General features: G+C 55.0%; 1 protein-coding gene across 7 annotated transcripts in view; it reads left to right on the top strand.

Moving 5' to 3' along the window:
• LRRN2 (leucine rich repeat neuronal 2) overlaps positions 1-23,392 on the top strand; it is a 77,769-nt gene that overhangs the window by 22,755 nt on the left and 31,622 nt on the right. The window contains exons 1-8 of one of the 7 annotated variants that reach the window (XM_070591565.1): positions 16-110; positions 2,075-2,158; positions 2,282-2,329; positions 2,839-3,048; positions 8,073-8,271; positions 8,521-8,727; positions 9,089-10,005; positions 10,115-10,242. The exons of 1 other annotated variant lie outside the window; for it this stretch is intronic. The gene's annotated coding sequence lies outside the window, so the exon portion shown is untranslated. Of the gene's footprint in view, positions 1-15; positions 111-2,073; positions 2,159-2,281; positions 2,330-2,838; positions 3,049-8,072; positions 10,006-10,114; positions 10,243-23,392 lie in introns of those variants that run through there. 5 more of the 7 variants (XM_070591563.1, XM_070591564.1, XM_070591566.1 and 2 more) reach the window with 5 other exon arrangements.

Below are 23,392 nucleotides of genomic sequence, written 5' to 3'. Positions count from 1 at the left end.
GGTGACAGGAGTACACTAGACCCTCGATGTTCTCCAGGGTTACGTCATCGCCCTTCACGAATCCAGGATGAGAGACTACCGTGTAATTTTCCCCCATAAAATGCAGGAAGGTATGACTGAGAAACATGAGGGGGATGGCCAGCGAGGGCAAAGTCACCTAACTCTGAGCTGCCGGGAGGTCTCCTGGGGCCTGTCTCACAGCACTTGCGGGTCAGCTCTGGACACTATTTCATGTTGGCCCAGGGCGGGCTGTTAAAGTAGAGACCACTTTATGATAAACCTGAGAATGCCAAGTGTCTGCTGCTTTCCATACCACAGGGAGCAGAGAGGGACTTGGATTAAACGTGGTGGACAACACCTCCATGGTCTCTGACCACCACACTAACACGGGGCAGAGGAGTGACAAGGCGCAAGCCCACAAGGATGAGGGCGGGGACCAAAGCAAATCAGTGATGTCAGTGCAATTTTGGAAGTTGAGAAGCCGGCTGACTTGGCTCGTTACAAAAAGAAAAACCTGGAGGCCCCAGTGGAGGAGCCAATGAGAAATGGGCAGACCCCTGCCCCAGGACCACAGAGGGCTCAGAACTGGGTGACTCTGAGGAAGGGTGGGGGATAGGCCCCCGAGCAGGGGAGTGAGACCCAGAGCGCCTGCTCACCCCGTCCAGCAGGGACTGTCCCTGCCCACCACAGCAGCCTCCAGGAGGGAGCGTTGTTCCCAGAGGGACTAGACCAAGAAGCTCTGGCTTGGGGACATTCCTACTAGTATGGGTGGAAATGAGGCAATATACTGAAAAAGGGGGATTTGCTGAAAGTTTGCAAGCCAAATGGGGAAGCCCCTGGCCCTCTTCCTCCTGTGCGCTCTCAGAGCGCTGGTGCCTGGGCAATCGGTGACATTCGGAGGACTCCACAGAAACCTCCCACGGTGGGACCCACCAGTTAACAAGCTCTGCCCATGTACACTGAGCTCCCAGTCAGCTTCTAAATGTCTCGTAAACATAAATCAGCGGCTGAGGATGACTCGATTTTTAAGGAAAGCATCCAATATAAAAAAGCATAAGCTAAAATGGGAAACAATTTGAAGAAAGCAGGTAGTATGCAGGGAGCAAAAGAAAACAAACACCACCACCACTCCCACCACAACTGATACCTTTGGAGAGAGAAGAGCAGATTTTATGCCCACAGAGCAAGAACAAGGGGCCTTTTAAAAAAAAAAAAAAAAAGATGTAATTCACGTACCATAAAATTCACCCTTTTAAAGTGTACAATTTAGTGGGTTTTAGTATATTCACAAAGTTGTACAACCGTCACCATCATCTAATTCTGGAACATTTTCATCATCCCAAGAAGAAACCTCACACCCTTAAGCAGTCACTCCCCATTCTTTCTGCCCCCCAGCCCCTGGCAAGCCCCAATCTACTTTCCGTCTCTGTAGATTTGCGTGTTGTAGACGTTTCGTAAGTGGAATCACACGATATGTGGCCTTTGTGTCTGACTTCTTTCACTCAGCATAGTGCTTTCAAAGGTCATCTGTGCTGTAGCGTGTGTCAGCACTTCATTCCTGTATGTGGCTGAGTAATATTGCACTGTATGGATATTTCACGTTTTATTTATCCATTTATCAGTTAATGGACATTTGGATGATTTTTGTTTTTTAGGAAAAATGCAGAGAACAAGAATGAGTTCTTAGAAATTGAAAATATACTGTTTCCTCAAGTGAAAATGATTACTTTCCAGATTGCAGGCATCCACTAGGTGCCCAGCACAGGCAATGAAAAAAGACACAACATTTTGAAATTTCAAAACGTCAGGGATGAAGTGGCAGTTCTGCGGGCATCTCGAAAGAAAGGGAGGCTCTGGGGCAGCAGCATTCTTCTCGGCAGAACCCTGGAAGCAAACAGATAGCAGAAAAATGCCTTCAAACATGAGGGAGAGTGGTTTTCAATGTGAAATTATATTTCCAGCCAATTTATCAAGTAATTATGGAGATCAAATAAAGACATTTTCAAACATGCAAATTTTCAAGAAACTTACCACTTTTCCAAAAGTAACTTGAGCGTGTGCCCCCCGACAACAGGAGAGATGACAGGAACCCGGGAGAGAGACAGAATATTCACTACCCCTGGAAAAAGCCTGGAAGGACCCGCGCCAGAACCGTAAGGTTGGTTGTTAGCATCAAAGGTGGAAAAGGTGGTTGTTTACATCTTCTCCATGTGTTTTTCTATGTTTTCTCATTTTTCAATAATGATGCTGTATTGTACCTGAATTGTGGTATATTTGTCAGCAGATACAGAGAGCCAGAGGCAGGAGAGGTACAGAGGAAACAGGACAGGTATGGCACTCTCAGGGCCACTGGGCTGCGCTAACCACTGTCCCGCATCGCCGGCGCCCCATCCGACATGTCTCACAGCCCCAGGGCCCTGTCGGTCTGTGTGTCAGTCTGTCTGCCCTGCCAGGCTGAGAGCTGCCCAGGACAGGGTTGGGTCCTGTTTGTCTCGTTTAGCCCCAGTGCCTGGCAGGGAGCAGGCACAGAATCGGTGCTTGAATGAAGGTGTAGAAAGAGGAAGAGAGAGGAGGAAAGAGGAAAAGACTCCCACCAAAAGCAGCCCGCACAGTGAATGAGACCTGGAGTGGGGATGCGATAAAGGTTTTACAGGCCTCCTGGCCTGGAAATCAGAGAGGTTGATTAGAGGTCAAGGAGGCAGTCAGGCCTGGGCTTCCTCCAGAGTCCCCCAGCCTGGGCCAGTGGAGCCAATTCCTGGAGTAAATAATCCCCCAAACACGGAACTTCAGAGTTGAGAGGGACTAGCGGCCGTATAGCCAAGCGCTTTTATCTTGCAGGTCAGCATCAGAAGCCCAGAGTTCCAGCTGCACTTGCACAAGTCACTCCCCTGCTCTGTGCCTCGGTGTCTCCCACTGAAAAACAAGGAAGCCAATGAGGTGGATACAGCTGCCTCTGGTCTGACCTTCTGAGGATGTACAGCATCCCAGGAGGCCGAGGACCAGCTCACCTTGCTTAGCTGTTGAGGCTGCCCAAGGCGCAGACCCCAGGTGAGGGCAGAGCGTGGCGGGAAGGCTCCCCCTCCCAGCCAGCTCTCTGCGCCTGTGAAGGCAGCTTCTGAAATGGATGCAGGTGCGGCACAGCCTTGGGCCAGCTCTCCTTTCCCCAGAGGCAGACACTGGCCTGGGACAGCAAGTGGGGACCCAGCGCCTACATCAGCATCACCTGCTTGGGAGCTCGTTCAGCCTGCAGAATCAGGGACAGAGGAGTGGGAGGGGTTCGATGTTAACAAGCGCTCCGGGTGCTGTCTGCCAGGGCGCTCTCTGATTTGACAAATTTGGGAGTAGGCGGGCTGGGACTTGGGTGGGAGGTTCAGTGCTCATAATCAAAATAGCTACCGTTTATCCAGGACCCGCTCCACGTGGGGCCCTTTTTGACGTCTCTAATCTTTACAACAACCACACTACAAAGTAGGTATTATTACTCTAATTGTACAGAAGAGAAAACTGAGACCCAGAGCAATTTAACTTGCCAGACCTCACACAGCTAAAGAGACAAAGAGCCAAACTTTTAACTCAGGTCCGTCTTGCTCTCCCACTGCACAACTCCGGCTCCTTGCTCAGGGCCTAAACCTCTGCTTCGTGCCTGCCTCGGGCTCTGGAGGTGACCAGCTGAACTGGGAGGGGGTGGGTTTGCATAAAGGCAGAGCAGCCGTGGGGAGGGGGGTGGCAGAGGCGAGGGGCCCACTGCCCTCCTCTGCCTTTCCCTTGTCCTCTACCTCTCAGGCGTTCTTCAGGTTCACAGGTGCTGTTTTGACAGGGCGGGAAGCCGTCCACAACCTCTGTCTTCCCTCCTCCCCAGCCTCCTATTGTCTCACTAATGAAAGACGCCTTGAATAATTGCCCCTGCTGCGTGTGCAACATCCGCAGGAGAGTGGCAGCGGGTACCGGTGCCCTGCAGTGTGGAGACGCCTGGGCGCTGGCAGGAGCCCACTGGGGAAGGGAGGCAGCGTGGGGAGAAAGCAAGTAGCACGGGGAAGGGCATGGAAGGCGGTGGTAGTTCTGAAGGCCTGCAGCTGGGAGGAGAGGGTTGCGGAAGGAGCCCTGAGCGCTCGCACCCAACCACGCCCACAGGCCCACACCCTCCCGCTGGAATGGCATGGCTCCCGTTCTGAAGAGCTTGCTGAGCCGGTTCCCGGCACCTGTCCCCTGCTCCAGCGGCGGCACCTCCCTCGGGATGCGTGCTGTGGCGGCTCACCTCAGCCTTTGCCCTGGCCGTTCCCTCTGCCTTACAGTGACCAAAACCATTCGGCTTGTCCGGGACGGACGGGGTTTTTGGGTCTCAGGACTTTCGTGCTAATGCTGGGAAATGGGGACAAACTGGGCCCCTGCTCTGCCTCCTCCTCATCCACGTCTCAGTCCGCTTGTCCCCCCTCAGAGGCCTTTCCAGGCCCCCAAGTCACTCGACCCTGTCACCCTGTTTAGGTCATGAATTAGTTTTCTGTTGCTGCTGTAACAAATTACCACAAAATTTAGCGGCTTAAAGAACACACGTTTGCTGCCCCACAGCTAGTTCCGTAGGTCAGAGGTCCATCTGGATTGGCTCAGCTGGTCTCTGCTCCAGGTTTCAAAGGCCAAAATCAAGGTGTCACTGGGGCTGGCCTCTAACTGCAGGCTCTGGGGAGAAGCTGATTCCGACCATTGAGGAGGCTGGTGGAACCCAGTTCCTCCTGGTTGTAGGACTGAGGTTCCCATTTCCTTGCTGGCTGGCCGCTCCTAGAGGCCCCTCTTCAGGCCTTGTGCACGGCCCCTACATCTCAGAACCAGCGACAGGACAGGGAACCTGCACGCTTGGAAGCGCTCTTCTGCTTCCAGCTGGACAAAGCTCTCTGTTTTTTTTTTTTAATTTTTTTAACACATCATTTTCTTTTTTTTTTTTTAAGATTTTATTTTTTTTCTTTTTCTCCCCAAAGCCCCCCAGTACATAGTTGTATATTCTTCGTTGTGGGTCCTTCTAGTTGTAGCATGTGGGACGCTGCCTCAGCGTGGTTTGATGAGCAGTGCCATGTCCGTGCCCAGGATTCGAACCAACGAAACACTGGGCCGCCTGCAGCGGAGCGCACAGACTTAACTACTCGGCCACGGGGCCAGCCCCCAAGCTCTGTGTTTTTAAGGACTTGTGATTAGATTTGTCCCACCCAGGTAATCCAGGACACCCTCCCAGCCCTAAAGTGCATAATCTTAATTACGCCCATCGCTTTTGCCACGTAAGGTAGCAGATTCAGCAGGTTCAGGGGTCAGGCTGTGAACATCTCTGGAAGCCACACTGCTTACCATGTTCTTCAGAGCCCTGTCGCTCTGATCTTATCTGCTTTCATGTTTATTCTCCTTCTACTGCCCCCACCCCCAGCTCCATGAGAGAAGGGGTGGTGTGTGTGTTGCTCACTGCAGTGTCCCTAGCCCTCCTTAGACAGTGCTTGCACACAGTAGGCCGTTGGTGTTTGTTGAATGAATGCTGCAGGGACTTGAGTGCTCAGTAGAAATGGGAACTTCTGGCAAGTTCAGAGATGCCTCCCGGAGCCCACTCCTCAGCTGGGCAGATGGCGGGTGGTCAGGCAGGGGAAACCTCTGAAGGAAGAGCCCACTCCTGGCAGCAGGGCTGCAAGGCCGAGCGCGGCGCCACCGCTGACAGGCCGCCAGTGTTCTCCCTCCTCCCGCCAGGACCCCTGACCCACGGTCCCTCCCCGCCTGAGGCTCCCAGAGGGCAGGAGCCTGAGGCTGGGTCCCCGAGGGAAGGTGAAGAGGTGGAGGACCAGTCCAGGAGGCCGGGACTGCCTTGCCTCAGCTGGATTCAAAGCCAGTCCACCTGGGACTTCACACAATTAATTTCCCCAATCTGCAAAACCATCAGCTTCTGAGGGAAAACAATTAGCCCACTGCAAATTGTAATTGTCATCTCACTCCTGATTTTAATTTGGACTAATGAGCGCTAAGTGATTCCGGCTCCCTCCCCCTCCCACTACCCTGTGGCCCTGGGCCCTCACCTGCCAGCAGGCACTTAACCCTCGGCTGCCCACCTTGTACCGGAGGCAGGCGGGCGGGCGGGAGGACGAAGGGGGACATTTTGGGGCTGGCACAGGGCTGGGCCAGGCAGGTGCCACCAGGAGGGAGGGAAAAGCGCCTCAGGCCCACACGGGAGCTGCCTGTTTACAAGGCTCCCAGGCAATCGAAGTTTTATTGAATGAAATGGACTACTGGCTCGCTCCTCTGTCACAGCCCTTTACCTCCGGCCCCGCAGTCTCTGGGAACGCAGCTTCCGGGAGGTCTGCCTGCCTCCCTGGGGCTGGGGTGCCTCTGCCTGGCCTCGCTGCCCCCACCTGCCTCACTGCTCTCCGTGTGGGGCTGTGATTCTGTGCAGCTGGGAGGGGCTCCAGGGTCCATCTGCCAGTCACGGGTGGGTGTGGGAAGTGGCCTTGCACCATTTAGTCTACCCCACTCCTGCTAAACAAACCAGGGCTTCAAGAGGGAAGGAACTTGCTCAGGGTCACGCTGGGACCTGGACTCAGCAGAACACGTGGCCCGTCGGGCTGCCACTTGGCTGTCTCCCCTCTTCTTGGACGTTTCTCTCCTCTCTTGCCTGTGGCGTGCACCCAGCACAGTGCCTGGGACACTCACAGCTGCAGGAAGGAAGGAGGAAGCAGCCCGGAGCCCCCTCCACCGCCTTCTACCACGCCGCTCCCCAACGCCGCCTCACTCCTGGTTAGGGCGGATTGATTCGTCCACACTGCTCCCCGATGCTGCCTCACTCCCGGCCAGGTCCAGTGATTGGTTCCTTCCCGCATCGTGCATTATGCCTCCCTGTAGCTGTGTGCTGGGACACAGATGAGACCCTCACTGCCCTCGAGGCCCTCACAGCCTGGTGGCTTCTGAGTGGGGCTGTTCAGCCTGGGTCCCCAACTCCTGAGAGGTCGCTCTTCAGTGAGAACTGACGCTAAACCCTGAGCTGTGGCGGGTGAAGGAATGAACCCTGGCCCTGGGCTCCTGCCTCTGGTTGCAAAGTGACCCCGAGTTCGTGCACGGCTTTGAGTCACTGCTGCTTGAGGAGTTGGTTTGGAATCAGGACCCCGAGTTCTTGTCCTGGCTTTGCCCTTGACCCCGTCTGTGGCGTTCCACAGACCCCTCACCTGCCTCCTCTGTCCTGAAGCCAGGGCCTTGGCTGTGCTGCCTCCACCCTTGAATTGTGACTGACAGAGCCTCATCCCCGCTCCATGCGTAGTGAAGGCAGCGTGGCTGGTGGAAGGGCCCTGGTGTGGTCCCGAGCAGCCAGGGTTGGGGCCTGCCTCTTCCACCGGGGGCCCTGAAGTCTCTGCGCCGCCTCTTCCTCATCGGTAAACTGGGGAAGGTGGTGACCACCTGCCTGGTAATGAGGCCGTGCAGCTGAAGGTGTCTGCAAATCAGCGGACGAGCACGGGGTGCCCACCTGACCCCCTGAGTAAGACCTGCCCCGCCGCACGAGAGGGAGCCACTGTTTGCCCTGTCGTCACGCCTGCTTCTCAGGTGCCATCCTTCAGTTCAGAGGAAGCGCTAACCTGAGGCAGGTGGGGAGGTGGGAAGCGCATGGAACTGGGCATCGGGAGAGGAAGGGAGGTCGCCTCTCCAAGCCTCAGATTCCTGCGCCACTGGATTGGGTCAGCTCTCAGGCTTCCAGCTGCGAGATCCCGCAGTTGAGAGTTCTCCAGCAGTGAGGGCAGCCTGTGAGTGGCCCCAGTTCCAGCCGTGTCCTGCTCAGGTCCCTCTTCCATTGCTTCCTGAGGGAAGGCACAACTGGCTGCTCCTCTCCCGCGTTCTCTGTATTTTCCCCATCGTCTGCCTCCCAGCCAACCCATGACCCGACCCGTTCCAGCCCCGTATCGTTTCCCCATTGCTATCTTGCCTTTGGTGTCTTTAGCTGGGCCACCTGCCTCCTCTCCCTGCGCTGCCCCCACCCCGTGTCTGCCTCCCCCAGCTGCTACATCTCCCTCCCATCCCCTCCTTGGCCTGACCCCAGGGAAGGTGTTGGGTGGTTGTGTCCACAGCCTCAGCACCTGTTCCCCTGGGAGGAGCTTACAGCGCCTCATCACATGCCTGTCTCGTCACTGGAGGAGAGAAACCAGCCCCTCCAGCGTGGCCTGCTCCTCGTCACCGGACATTCTTACCTGCTGCGCAGCGTGACCTGTTTCCTCCAGGTGGCTGGGACTGTCTCCTGCACGTGGAGCTGCTCGGACATGAGAAGAGGTGCGATAACACTCCGCTCTCCCTTCCCCCTCATGGTCCATCCTCGTCCTTCACCGTCGGTTCGAACCTCCCCTACCCACTTGATGATGGGGTCGACAGAAGTGAAAGCTGCTGGGTGGTGAAGTGGGTGTCGGGGAGCCATGCCGGGGCCCGGGTTCTCGTCAGCCTCAGCAGTCACCAGAGCGGTCCTCGCCTGGGATCTCCGTCAGCGGTTCTCAGAGGCCACCTCCGGAGTGTGTGAACTTGCAGGTCCCTGCGTCTCAGCTCCAGAGAATCCGATTCCAGAAGTCCAAGGCAGATTCTAGGACTCTGCAGGATCAACAAGCGCTCTGCTGGCTGTTCTGAACCTGATTCTGGCTTCAGGGGACCAGGGACCCCTCTGTGTGAAACGTCGCTTGATCTGCATCTACCACGAAGAGCTCTTGTCTCCAGCTCTTCCAGACCTTGGAGTTCAAGGTCAGACAGGGAAACTCAGCCCCCCATCCGCAGACTCAGTCAGAAGCCTGGAGGACTGGGCTTCAGGTTGCTATCAGCACCCTCTCTGCCCTGGTCCCCCTAGGGATCCTGATCTCTATCCCCACCCAGCACTGGCTTGGCGAGGTGGGGGCCTCTGGAGAGGAGCAGTCTGGTTGAGGGGAGCAGCTGGGAGCAGGGACAGCTCCGGAGGAAGGAGATTTACTTCCCCAGGGATTGGGCAGTGCTGTGATGTTCCTGGCTCAGGGTTTTAAGGCTTTCCCCACCTTTTTAGACACACTTTGGATCAGAGCCCTTGGAGTTGCTGCCCTGGGCTCACTCAGTGCGTGGTGTCCCCTGGCAGGTCAGAGCACCGTGTTGCACCCCTGCCTTTGGGCCACTGCTGCTACTGCCCTCACCATGACTCCGGTGAGGAAACTGACACCCACAAAGGTTAGGTAATTCCGATTAAGGGTCATCGAGCTTTGGGAAATCATCTGCCCCAACCTCTTCATTTTATAGCCGACAAAACTGAGGTCTACAAAGGGGTAACAGTTTCCCAGTTTCCCACAGACAGCCGGTACAGAAGCTAAGTGTGCAGCTAACTAGTGATGAGGCTGGGAGAGCATTCAGACCTGTGCCCGGGAGCGGGGTTTATAGATGGTCCAGGTAGCTGGTATCATGCCGGTGTTTTCCGTATTTAATCCTCACAGCGACCTCACGAGGACACACTATATTTTCATGTTTGATAAGATGAGGAAATTGAGACTTGGAGAGGTGAAGAGGCCTTGAGTGAGTGGTGGAGGCGGGATTTGAGCCTCTGTCTTTCTCATCCAGTCTGTGCTAGCGCTGTTCCATAGGAATATAATGCAAGCCACGTATGTGATGTTAATATTCGAGTAGCCACCTTAAAAACGTAAAAGGAAACAGGTGAAATTAATAACACATTTAATCCAGTATATCCAAAATATTAGCATTTCAAAATGCAATCAGCATAACGAGTTTATTAGTGAGATATCTTGCATTCTTTTCCGTATGAAATCTTCACGAGCTGGTGTGCACCTGCATGTGTAGCACGTCTCGGTTTGGACCGGCCACACTCCAGATGCTCGAAGGCCACACGGTGGACAGCGCAGAGTGGACTGCTGCTGCACTCTGCTGAGGCCTGGAGCGCCTGCCTGCGTGGAAATCGGCACCCTGCCGCCGCCCGCTGCTGCCCTGGCATCCTGCTGTCCTCAGGGAGCAGCCTGCTCTTCTCTGGCCTTGCCTGCCGGCCAACCAGTAAGCCCCCCACCCTCCTCAGCTCACTCCTGGAGAAGGCCTTGTTGTCAGACAAGAACCCTTTAAACAGGTGAGACAAAGGTGGCAAATGTCCCTCCTTCACATTCAGGCTCCATCTGGCTCTCCGGGCCCTGTTGAATGGCACTTCTATCAAAACATCTCATTTGGAAACGTCAGAGTGGCTTTTGAGAAGTCATCCGTCCCCCGACAGCGGCTGACAGATGGTGACAGCACATGGTATCTAGTACACTGTGGACAGTGTCTTTTGCAATTGGGTAGCATTTTATTTATTCAACATGGCGTGAAGTCTCTCTGGAAGGAAAGAAACTGTTAACCCTGCCACACCAGGCTCCTCAGGCCTCCTCTCCCCTAATTTCCAGCCTCTTTTTGCCTGCTTGCTGCTTGCCTACCTGGAGTCAGAATCTTCCAGTCACTGCAGGCCATGATCGGCGGCGCCTCCCCTGCTCCCTGGCCCCCCAAGGAAGCCATAGAGGCTGCTGCTGCCTGCCGGCTCTGAATGGAAGTGCTTGGGGCTGCCCATGAGTCTCACCGGGTCCTGAGACAGCCCCCGCGCAGGAGGGGCCCCAGCCGTCCCCACAGCCGCTCTTCCTTCCTGGGCGTCACTGCTGGTGTTCCCCACCCGCCCCCCAGTGCCCTAGACTCTGAGATGAGGAGAGCTGCCCTCCCTGAGAGGCTGTGCTGCTCCAAGCTGCCCACTACCCCGCGGGCCTGCCATCCCTGTTTTCTCTCAGCTTCAAAGGAAACCAGAGTAGATTTTTTAGAAAGGAACGTTCACTAAAAACTAAAGGAAAACAATAACGTGCCCCCAAAAACACCCGAAAAAGCATAGAAATAAGTCCCAAGTTTTTTCAGGTCAACATTTCTGATCAAAAGTAAAGGCGCTCAAGTCTGTGATGAGATGGGCTGGTTCAGGCCGAGCCGCCTTCCCCCACTTCACCAGTGTTGGGAGTCCCCTCTTTGCTCACCGTGGGGGGCTGCTCCTCCCCTCCCCGCGTTTCCTCCCCGCCGTTTTGGGGGTTGAGGCTGTGGCCAAGTAGTGCAGGTAACCAAACATGGTGGGATAAAAGCCTGGTGGCGCGCTCTGAGTCAGAGGGAGAAGGCGCTGTGCTAAACTAGCCCTCCCTTGCCGTGGGGGATGGTGGCACCAGAGAGGGTTGGTTGTAACCTAAACCCCATGTGGACCAGCGGACCCACATCCAGACATGCTGGGGAACGTCTGTCGGGTGGCACGTGGCAACTGATTCATCCCCTTTGTCTTCTCACCGGTGGAGGAGAAACATCACACACGCAGGCACACACTGTGTGTGTCTTTCCCATCCCTGTTTCCTCGGGGGCTGTGTTAGGATTTCTGGAGAAGGCAGCATCTTGTCAAGAAAAGGACTCTTGCTCTAGAGCCGGACCTACCTACCTCTGTGCCGCGTCTGCCTGGCGCTGGGCAAGGCCGTCGCCTCGGAGCCTCGGTGCCCTCGTCTGTGAAGTGAGTCAGGATGCCCATCTCGCAGAGCTAGCCCTAACCCTGCCAGGGTGCCCGGCGGTGAACTCGCTTCCTTGTCCCCTCCTTCCTGTCCCTCCCCCTGTGCAGGTGCAGGGGGAGAAGGTTCCGGGGAGACCGGAGTAGACCAGCGTGAGATGCAGATGGGAGGAGCCCACAGCCCTCTCACTGTCACCCAGCCCCCCCTTCTAGTCCAGACGCAAGCTAAGCCTCCTCCAGCGGGACCCAGGCTCGCCACCCTTGAGGGGACTGCCACCTTTACAGGAAGCCTTCTGTCAAGGGGCCCTGCTGCTAGCCGGGGTCCACCACACCGTTTCTCTCTTCCCCAGCCCACATTCGTTGAGCCTGACCTCGGGCCAGCCCCGGGGCAGGGTGAGGGGAGCTGGCCAGAGCAGGCCTGGCCCCTGCTGGGGAGAGAGGTGGAGGCCACTCGTGGCTCCTCTAAAGCATGGCAGGTGCTGTGGGAGAAAGAGGAGGGGGCAGCTGTCACCAAGGAGATGACAGTTGAGCTGGCACTTAGAGGGTAATTAAGAGCTCCCTGAGCAGAGAATGGGAGGACATTCCAGAAAAGGTTCAAAGACCTGAAAGCACGGGGAGAACAGCTGGGTCCTCTATGCTCTGGGGCGGGGGGGGGGGGGGGGGCACCTGGAGGGGGGCAGGGCTGGGACTGGGGGGCTGCACAGCCACCAGGGGCCTGCCCTTTGATGGAGGGGAGCCCGTGACCTCTCATCACAGGGGAGAGATGCAGTGGAGGCTGCGCGATGCGGCCGGAAAGCCCAGTGGCAGTTGTGGGGCGTCGGGAGGGAGCGCCGTGAGGGACGCTTCCTGGAGGACAGGAGGTCCGGGCAGCCGTGGGGGCCTGGCAGGTTGTGGTCAACATAGGGAAATGGCTCTGACTGCCATTCCCTCTTCCCGAGCAGCCGAGCCCCGGTGCCCCCTTTTCTGTGATACCGCAGTGGTACAGCGCGTGCCTAGAGGGGCACACGTGCCCCATGCCTCCTGGGAAAGAGAACTCATTCCTGAGCTCCTGCTGTGTGCCAGAATTACCTCATTTAATCCTCAAGATAACTCTGTGAGGTATTATTCCCATCTCATGGATATAGAAACTGACATTCAGAGAGGTTAAGTAATTTGGTCAAGGTCACACAGCTAGTAAGAGGCACAAGCCTCTTGAACTCAAGTCTTTCATATTCTGAAGGCTTTCTTCTTTCCACTCTGCTGTGCAGGGCATTTGGTTCCTAGCTTCCTGAACCTGAGCTCCTTCTAGCCCCTGGGGTTCTGGAGGAATTTGTATGACATTGATGCTGCCTTCATCCTTAGAAGGCTGTCACTGGAGTGACGGGAACAGGAGATGTGCAGCCGTCACAGTGGGAAGAATGAGGCAGTGAGGGAGCACCTCATTGCTGCGTCTGGATGGGCGGCGGCCGCGGCTCCGCCTGGCAGGGCCTGTGATGGTTCTGCTTCAGCTGTTTCCCCAAACTCATCCGAGGCTGCCCTTTGAGCAGGTGGAGTCCAGGCCTCAGGATGCCCACTGGGCCCTGGAAGATGGAGTCGCCTTTGTGGAGCGGGGCCGGCCGTCCTCAGAACTGACCGGAGCAGAGCGCAGGCTTCTCCCCATCTTGTGGGTCGTGGACCCCACTGAGAATCTGCCACAAACTGTGGCCCTTCTCTCCAAAACACTGCACTCTGCACGCACACTCACACACACGTGTTTGCACAACGCTGGCATTTCCAGACTTCGGTCCATCTGTGGACTCGAGAGATTAGGCTTTCTCCCTGGAGATGCCGGGGGAGTACATTTATGGTCACACAGCTCCCAACCGTGGCTCCTTCTGACCCCTCCTCGTCCTGCCGCTCCTGGAAGAAGCGAAGGAAGTAACTCGGATCCAGTAATTTCCTTTCAGGAGTGTGGGGGGAGGCTGAAGGCACTGGCCAATGAGAGCTTTGGCTTCTCCGTCTGTGTAAATTGCTCCAGGTCCCTGCCACCCCCTCGTCTGTCAGGACGTGGGTGGGCTGCCCCAACAATCAGGAGTGGGCTCTGTGTCTGAAAATTTCCAGGTGCCAAGCTGCTCGGGATGCTGGCTCTGGGAACGCCGGGAGCTCCACCTTGCGCTGAATTGACTGGAAAATGCTTTGGAGGAGAGGAGCCCGTTGCTGCAAGGCCCTGAGGTCCTCCTCCCTTCCTGCCTCGGCCGCCTCTCGCCCGCGCTGTCCCTGCCCGGTGGGAAGCACTTGCGCTCCTAACAGAGCTGCCTAATCACTTATTTAAACTAGACGTTTGGTGCGTAATGACTCCTGGCTGGGACCAGAGAAGGCCATGAGCCATCCTCTGTAGGGACCAGACCTGCGGACATGTCCCGCTGGCTGTAGCAGCCGGGGGCGGTCCTCCCTGAGGCAGTGCTGGCTGCATGGGGGAGCCCAGACGTTTGGGGGGTTTCTGGGGACTGCACAAAGACAACTGACACTTGCTCCCTCCTTTACCTACTCTCCTCCTGGGGGGTGATGGAGTGGGGAGGTGGGAGGCGTAGTGCCTGGGGTCCTTTCCCAGCTCTGCCAGTGGCTCTTGAAGGGCAGCTCCTGCGACAGGTCAGTCCTGTGTGCACCTGCACTTGCCTCCCAGCTGGAGGAGACAGAAAATCTGGCAAAACCTGAGGCTTCCCAGGCCCTGGGGTGTGGCTATGAAGCCCAGCAGACTTGCTGTTGGCCCAGAGTTATTAGGTCTGGGGAGAGAGGCGCTAGAGAAATAGAAGCTACAGCCGTGTTAATTATTATTATTTCTATCATTATTACAGAGGCGAATGTTCCCCCTGTTAATTCCCTGGGAAAATGGCTGTGAAAACGAGCTGGCACTGCCCAGGCCTTGTGCCCAGGAGAGCAAGCACTGGCGAAGGAAGCACTGGCCTCCAGACCCGCTCCCTCCAAGCCAGCCAAGCATGCACTCTCTGCCTGCTGCCCCCCCACACACGCACGCTTGTGCACGGGTGCACATGCACACTCACACATGTGCAGCCCAAGCTGCTCCAGCTGAGAGGAGGTTGCCTAGCTCCTGAAGCTCTTGTTCTTTTTTTCTCTTGTGATGAGAACTTTTAAGATCTGCTCTCTTAGCAACTTTCAAATATGCAATACGGTGCTATCAACTATAGTCGCCACGCTGTACGTTACATCCCCAGGACTTACTGATTTTGTAACTGGAAGTTTGTACCTTTTGAGCCCCTTCACCCATTTGGCCTCTCCCCACCCCCTGCCTCTGGCAACTGCCTGTCTGTTCTCTATATCTCTGAGTTCAGTTTTTGTTTGGGGGTTTTTTTTAAAAATTCAACGCATAAGTGAGGTCATATAGTATTTGTCTTTCTCTGTCTGACTTATTTCACTCAGCATAATGCCCTCAAGGTCCATCTATGTTGTTGCAAATGGCAGAATTTCCTTCTTTTTTATGGCTGCATAACTTTCCATTGTGTGTGTCTATATATGGTGTGTATACACACACACACACACACTACATCTTCTTTATCCACTCATCCATCGATGGACACTTAGGTTGCTTTTGTGTCTTGGCTATTGTGAATATGGTGCAATGAATGAATGAATGGGTGCACTTGTTTTTATCTCAGTGGAGGAAAACTGTCCAAGCAAAGCCATGTGAGGTTTGGAGTATTGGAAACCCCCTGCATTAGTTGTTCTGGAGCTTTCTGTTTACAAGCACACACACATCCCTCCGCAGACTCCCTCACAGCCTAGCAGTTGATGTGGTAGTTAAGAGTGAGGTCTTCCATGTCACATAGTGCTGGACTTCAATTGGGGCTTCTACGTGTACTAGCTGTGTGATCTTGGGCAAGTTGCTTAACTTCTCTGAGCCTCCATTTCCCCTCCCGTAAATATAACACTACAATTCTCATAGGGTTGTTGTGTGGATTAAATAAGAAAAAAAGCTTTGTGAAAGGCCCAGCAGATAGTCAGCGTTCAATGAAGGGTACCTATTCAAATTGAAGGCGCATGTTCTTTTTCCCATCTTACAGAGGAGAAGAAACTGGGGTTCAGTGAGATTGTCCCATGGGTGGAAAGTGATAGAGCTGGGATTAGAACCTCGAGGGTCCCGCCCAGACGAGCTCTCTTCCTGCCAGTCCTTCAAAGGCGGCTCATTCCCTGGGAGACTACAAAGTGGCCGTGTGGACCTGGGCATCCCTGGAGTTAGCCTGTTGACCCTCCGCTGCCACCAGCTCTGTCCTCCCTGGCCTAAACACACAAATGGCCACCCTTCTGGGGACTTCTCGAAGGGCTCAACTGGAGGGTGCCTACAGTCGAGGCTGAGTCTCTGCCAGGTGGGGCAAGGGAGCAGGAACAGGTAGACCAGACCTGGGAGCCAGGTGGAAGCCCCAGGGGCTGGTCGGGGCAAGGGGAGGACGGTGCTGGATGAAGAGCAGGGTGGGGAGTGTCCAGAGAAGGGGGGGCGGGGAGGGGAGGGGGCTGGATGAAGAGCAGGGTGGGGAGAGTCCAGAGAAGGGTAGGGGGGGTGGGGAGGGGACGGTGCTGGACAAAGAGCAGGGTGGGGAGAGTCCAGAGAGAGGGGGGCGGGGAGCGGACACAGGCCTCACAATGAGGGGCCGCGTGCTGGGCTCCCCTGGCTCCGTGTGCTGCAGCCCCTGAAGCCCCTTCCAAGAGGAGAAGCCGCACACTCACGGGCCCTCTTGACCCTGTCAGACAGTGACCGCACATCCTTAAGCTTGGGGGCAAATCCAGCTGTTAAATTTACTTCTCAGCTGTAATGTGATTGTGAATTTCTGGTCTATGAATTCTGTCTCAAAGCTGTTGTTAATTTATACGATTATGTAATAACATGCATGTGTATGTGTGTGTACATATGTACATATACACTTGTACATGTATGTACACGCATAGAAATATGCTGGGGTTGTTAAAAGAGCCCTGGCTCTTGCCCCTTACTAGCTGGATGAGCTTGGGCGAGAGGCTTAGCTCCTTTTGGCCTCAGTTTCACCATCTGACAGTGGGGTAGTATAATAGAGCCATCATGAGGTCTCAGAGGGCAGTGGCGAGGGCCTGGCAGAGAGTAAGCACCTCCTGGCTTCCGCACGGCTGCGCGAGGTGCGTGGCACCGCCCATTTGAGCCCTGAGGAAGGTGAGCCTAGGCAGGTCCAGGGGTAGGCGCTCCCCCTTTCTCAGAGTGCTCAGGTGGGGCTCAGTGCATGTTTGCAGAGGGAAGGCCTTTCTCCCCTTCCTGGTGCAGCTCTGGGCTCTCTCACTGAGCCCGGCTGACCACCTGCGTGGCCCAGGAGCCGACTGAGCCCTGGAGGACAGGGAGCCTCTCCAGAGCTGCCCGGGGGCCGTGCTGGGCTCCCTATGCTTGCTCACACAGGAGGGACGCCCAGAGTCCCTGCCACGGGGGGCAGTCTCAGGGTGGGATCCTTCACAGGCTCACAGAGCCCTGGAGACCGTTGGCCAGCCCAGGGGCAGGACTGCAGGGGTGGGCTCCCAGAGACAGGCCCAAAGTCCTCTCCACTTAGGGCCGAGTAGGCGTCATGTAGTTTCTTGGCAGGTCATGCCTTTTTGGTTTCAAGCACTCTTACCAAAGAAGTTCTTCCCCACATCCAGCCACAGTGTCCTATGCCATATCATCTGGTTTCCTAGCCTCTGGTCCTCAGAGGAGATGGACTTGGCTTCGGGTCCCAGCCAGACACTCTGGGAGGACCAGGAGGAGAGGTCAGGGCCCCTGAGCACGTTAATGAGTCCTCGGGCCGGGGTCTGACCTTCCATGAGGCACGTTCACACATTCTAGGCCTGGTAGGTTAGGAAATCAGGGTCCTGGAGAGCCTGACTCCCACCCCAGCTTCACCCTGGAATTGTCTTCCTGGCTGGGAGATTTGAGTGGAGCCCACTCTGCGGGGAGAAATAGGAGGAGACCACCAGCCTTACAGGGCAGCAGAGGGCAGTGCCAACCGTCTGCGCTTGCTCCTCTGCTCCGTACTCCTTGCAAGATCTTGGGCAAGCTGCTTGATGGCCTGAAGCGTCAGTTTCCTGGTCTATAACCTGGGGAGGCTAGAGTTCCTTCTCCAGGGGGTGGGAGGGTTCAGTGAGAGGATGTGTGGGAAGCACTCAGCTTGGTGCCGGCAAGTGAAACGGGCCATTGTGAACACAGAAGCTGGGGGGCAGCCCTGAGACGTCGCGCGTGGGGCGCTCTGTGAACGTACTACGTGGCACCAGTGCTGCAGACCGTGCTCCCAGACTGCTGCCTGCAGCCTGGTGCCAGGCGTGGCGCTCGGGGGAAGGGAGCAAGCAGTCTCAGCTGGGGTCCCCCTGCGCTCAGTGAGTGCTTTCATGAAGCTGAAGGGAGGCCACCAAAAGCAGAGAAGGGAAAAGAAAACCCCAGCAAATTCTCCTCTGTGCTCCGCAGCTCCTGGGGGAACTGAGCCGCATAATACAATGAGATTTAATAAAATGCCTTTAACTCACAAAGTTTGTCTGCTGCCAGCTCCTTAATTAAATTGCCTAATGCTGCTCTGCAAGGGCAGCACAGACTCCCGTGTTTAAGGAGCAGGGTGTTGCCATGGCATTCCCTCAGCAGGGCCAGCGGGTGTGTGGGAGCATGCAGATGTGGCGTGGGGTCGGGCCCCTGCCCGCGTGTCCTCCCCGCCGCACACTCACACACAGGCACACACACGTGTGCTGTGGTGGTCAGACTCTGGTCTGGTTTTCCTGGGAAAGGATTTCATCCTTGCTAAGAATGCTGAGCCCAGGCTTGAGAAACGGCGACTTGGGGCCATTTGAGCAGAGCAGAGCTGGCCAGCTAGTATGGCTGTGGCGGGTCCAGGCACAGCCCTGGGCACTCAGGGCAGCCTGTGGGGCCTGGGGCAGCAGGCGTCTCCCCACCATTCTCTCCCGTGAAAGCAGCTGCCTCCATTTCCCCAGGTGCACTGTACAAATGCACTTGTCTGTGTGCACCCCAACTTGAGAAGGGTGGGGAAGCGTGGACTGGAGTCTTCTTGGTTTGGTGAGAAAGGGGTATGTTCTTTCACACATGGAGGGTGGAGGAAAGAGAAACTCACCCACTTGTGCAGTTTCCCTTCAGATACAATGGTTCTCGGTCCTGGCTTCACCTTAAAACCAGGTGGGGATTTTTCCCCAGTGTTTTGTTATGGAAAATTTCAAACATAGGGCAAAAGTTGAAGGAATGTTGCAGTGAGCAGCCGTGCACCCACCCCTTAGATTCTGCCATTAACCTTCTCCTAGACATGCTTTATCACATCTCTCTCCATCTCTCCATCAATCCTTCTTATTTTTGGTGCATTTCAAAGTAAATTGCAGACATCAGTACCCTTCTCCCTGAATACTTTAGTATCAACAACTGTGGAGTTAAATTTTTGTTTACAGTCTTTTTTTCTCTATTGATGTAAAATTTACATACAAAGAAATCCTAGAGAGTTTTTTCTTTTTTAATAACACCCCTGCATCCTACCCGCCAAGGTTGATTTAATTGGTCTGGAGTGGGACGTAGGCATCAGTATATTTTAAAAGATTCCCATATAATTCCATGGTGCAGCCCAAGTTGAAAAACATAGATAACAGGAGGAAAAAGAATGGCCATTTTTATCCCTGCACGCCCGGCCTGTGCCCTGCTTGCCTTGCAGCCATCTCCCCCTCCTCCAGTTCTCTGTGTGTGCCTCACATGTCTATGTTCACGCTTCTTTCAGGGTGACCTCTGTGTCCACGTGAATCCACTTGTTCTCATGTTAGTGTTACAGGGCTCTCATCGTCTAAAGTATGTTTACCAGGGGTAGAAACCATTTGAAACAGTTCAGATTCTGTACATGTCACAGCAATGAAGCCGTACAAATTTTCTTATGATGGTCAGGGTGCTTATGGTGACCGGATTGTGGAGATGGATGGAGGAGCTGGTGATGCTAATGGAGGGTGTTCAAAGTGATGTGTGGTGATGGCAGCCAGCCTGGGGGTGGCAGGGGCCGCAGTGGGGCTGGTGATACTGATAAAGATGGTGGGCTGCAGGTGGGTGACCACGTGGCCACGTGGTGGTGAACCTCAGTGGCGGCAGTGTGGGGTGAGATGGTGGGCTGCAGGTGGGTGACCACGTGGCCACATGGTGGTGAACCTCAGTGGCGGCAGTGTGGGGTGAGACAGTGGTGGTTCTTGTGTGATGCTGCTGGCCTCGCCCTTCCCTGCGTGTGCAAACACATGCTCATTCGCCTCACTGACTCCCATCTGGGAAGATTGTTGGTTGTCACGTGGCAGGAAGGTTGGTTCCCCCATTGGGGAACCCCACTGCTGTAAGGTCCGGCTCCTTCTGAAATTCTGGGAGACCACCTGAGGACCTTCTCCCACTGGAGCCCTGGGAGAGGCCCCGACGGCGCGGCAGCAGCTCCGTGCTTGGCCACCCTGTTCCACTGCACTTTACAGTCAGACTCCAGTGTTTAGTACCAGCGATCGTCAGGAACGTTTATTTGAGATGAACAGTTCTGGGAGCCAGGCAGACTTGGTGTGCCAGCCATCTCACGATCGATAGAGGTTTTATTTGCTGCCTGCGTGGTTTCCTGTTCCTTTCCTGCCTGGTAGGCTCGAGGGAGGGCAGAGGAAGAGTGGCCTGGGTCCTCCTCCCTGGCCGCAGGCCGTCAGGGCAGAGAGGGGTGATGGCCAAGCCCTCCTGACCTCTCCCCGCCTGCGCCCTCTGAATTGTCCTAGGCACCGGGCTGCGAGAGGTTTAAGGATGAGAGTGAGGTTGGGCTGCTAAGACTTACTCCTTTTTTAAATATATAAATAAGCCCAGAGAATGATGCTGAAAAATACCTTTAAAATAATGTTATCCAACCCTGAAAGGGGTTTTACAGATGAGAAAACTAGGGACAAGTGGGCGACACACAAAATCCCTGTTGGGAACGACAGTAAGATACCCTCATGTTTACATTCCCTCTCCCAGCGCCAAGACACCTCACGCCGGGACCTGGTTAGACCCAGACCCGACTTGCGGGTCGCCGGGGGATCTCCTGTCCCTCTGACAGCCGGCCTGAGCCTCTTCCCAGATTCTTTCCACCAGCGATGAGCCTGGTGACGCCTGTGTAGCACATTCAGCTCATAGTGCGTGGTTCACACCAGCCTTTGCATTGGATCTGTACGACAGCTCTGTCTTATCCCCATTTCCAGAGGAGAAAGCTGAGGCTCCCAGAGGTTAAGCATCTAGCCAAGCTTGCACAGTTAGTAAGTGGCAGGTGGGAACTACAACCCAGGGTCCCAGTGTTTGTCTCCTGGGGCTGCGCTCGCAAACTGGGTGGCTTCAAACAACAGGAACATGTTGTCTCCAGTTCTGGAGGCTAGAAGCCTGAAATAACGGTGCCAGCAGTGCCGTGCTCCCTCTGTACCTGTGGGGAGGATCCTGCCTCGCCACCTCCGAGCTGCTGGGGCTGGCCGTTGGTCGTGGGCGCTTCAGTCTCTGTCTCCGTCATCACGTGGCAGTCTCTGTGTCTGTGTCTAAATGTCCCTCTTCTTATAAGACACCAGTCTTATTGATTATAAGGGATTATAAGGTTATAAGATTTTAATTAAATTTAATGTTATGTTTAATGTAATAATGTTTTAATGTTATAATTATAAGATTATAGGGCCCCACCCTAATCCAGTATGACCTCATCTTTACTTGATTGCATCTTCAAAGATACTTAATTTCCAAATTAAGGTCCCATTCACAGGTACTGGGAGTTAGGACTTCACTGTGTCTTTTGAGGGGACTCAATTCAACCCATCACAGTCCCCAACCCAAGCCTGTGGCCCTCACAAGATGCCATTTGCATCCTGGGCTCCATCCTGTCCATTTCCTCCTCCCCATCTTCTGCTCCCAAGGACCAGGTACTCCCCTCTCCTGCAACGCAGAAAGTGGGGCTGGCTGGGAGCACCTTTCATCTTCCACTCTTCCCGAATTATTACAAGCTACTAAGGTAGGATCATGAAATATAGGTGGGCTTTCTGTCTTTTTTATTCCCAGACAGTAAAAATCATTAAAGCTTGCTCTTAATTAGTTTAATTTCGAAGCTTCTAAATATTGATTTAACCTCCACTCCTTTGTACTCCCCACAGTCGCTGAATTATGCCTGTTATTGATCACGAGCGGCAGCGTTTCCATCCACCGGGCTCGGGGGCCCTGGGAGCTGCTGGTCCCCCAGTGGGTATGCTGGGCTCAGAAGGCATGGACAGGTGTGAGAGAGTAGGAGCCCCTGCCGGATTAGGAAGGGCCTTCCCTTGCAGGGGGCTGCTTAGTAGGCCGGGGGCCAGTTTCTTTCTCATGGGTTGGCCCGGGCTCAAGGGAGTTTGAATGAGGAGAAGTCCACTGGGAATCTCCACCTTCCATTCTGGGCTAGAGGAGAGCTGGGCAGCGTTGGGGGAGGGTGGTGTGGGGCCAGGGTTTGGAGCACAGGCTTTCGTCTCAGCCAGAACCTTTTTGAAGTTCTGGCTTCACAAGCTGGATGTTTTCGGGCAAGGTGTCTACCCTGTCACATCTGTGAAGTGGGCGAGTAATCCCGTATCCTAGTTGTGGTTACGAACGCTCAGTGCAACCACTCAGGCCCCTAGCCCATGGCCCCGCTCGTCGTCTGTCCTCAGTCAAGGGCCGCCCTTATCAGCACTGCTGCCCACCGGGGAAATCAGGACTAGACCTGGAAGCACGCTGTCTTCTAGCCCTGGCTCCATTACTGGTTTGCTGTGTGACCTTAGCCAAGTCACTTAACATCCTTTCCCTTAAAATGAGGTGATGGCACCTATGACCTTACAAGGCTCTTGTGAGGATCATATAGGCTCGCGGATGTGGGAGACTTTGAACTGAAGCTGCGTCCAATCCCACTAGATTGTTGTGGTTATTGATGGCTCTGGTGCTCACAGCCTCAGATGCCCCCTCGGCCGCCCTCTGCCTGCGGTAGCGTGTCCAGACCAGTCTGGCTCCGGCCGGTGCTGCAGCCCTTCAGCACGTCACCCGCACTCTGGGGGTCCACCTCACGGCGTCCCCTGGACGTGCACGCTGCCTTCCACAGCTGTGCTCTGCTGGCCTACTGAAGCAGGAGACACTTCCTTGCAAATTTTTTTAAACAACTTTATTGAAGTATAATTTTCATACCATCGAATCTGCCTGTTTTTTTGTGTGTGTTTTAAGATTGGCACCTGGGCTAACAACTGTTGCCAATCTTTTTTTTTTTTTCTGCTTTATCTCCCCAAACCCCCCTGTACATAGTTGTATATCTTAGTTGCAGGTCCTTCCAGATGTGGGATGTGGGACACCGCCTCAACGTGGCCTGACGAGCGGTGCCATGTCTGCACCCAGGATCCGAACCCTGGGCCGCCGCAGCGAGCACGCGAACTTAACCACTCGGCCACGGAGCCGGCCCAATCTGCCTGTTTTTAGTGTAAAATTCAGTGAGGTTTAGTAAATTTCCTCTGAATTTTTGCCCAGCTTCTCACATGAGGCAGAGTCGTGTTCTCTCCTCTAGGCCGTGCCCTTGTGGACCTTGGTGACTCCTTCTCTGACAACTCTTATGCTTTACTGGAGTGTTTTTTTAAATCTGTGCCTCCCCCTGCCCTCCGCATAACCTAGTACCCCAGCCCCTCCCAGTGCCAGCATACCGTTGGGCTCTATTAACACTCATCGGGCAGAGCGTCCCCTTGTGGCCAGGACAGAGAAGGTGAGGGGTCTGGAATACTGGAGTGTTGTCTGTCAGGACAGTGATGAGGAGCTCTTCATATGCATAGCTTTACCAGAGCTTTCCGCCGGCACTGTTCTTATTCACAGAACTCTAATCTCTGCTGGAGGGGCCTTGGAGATGACCCGGGGGGAACTCTCAGCACCAGCCCCCATCAGAGCCGCCTGGAGGG

This window comes from Equus przewalskii, chromosome 23, assembly GCF_037783145.1.
Source record: "Equus przewalskii isolate Varuska chromosome 23, EquPr2, whole genome shotgun sequence".
Classification (NCBI taxonomy): domain Eukaryota; kingdom Metazoa; phylum Chordata; class Mammalia; order Perissodactyla; family Equidae; genus Equus; species Equus przewalskii.
This window is presented reverse-complemented; position numbering and strand designations above follow the sequence as displayed.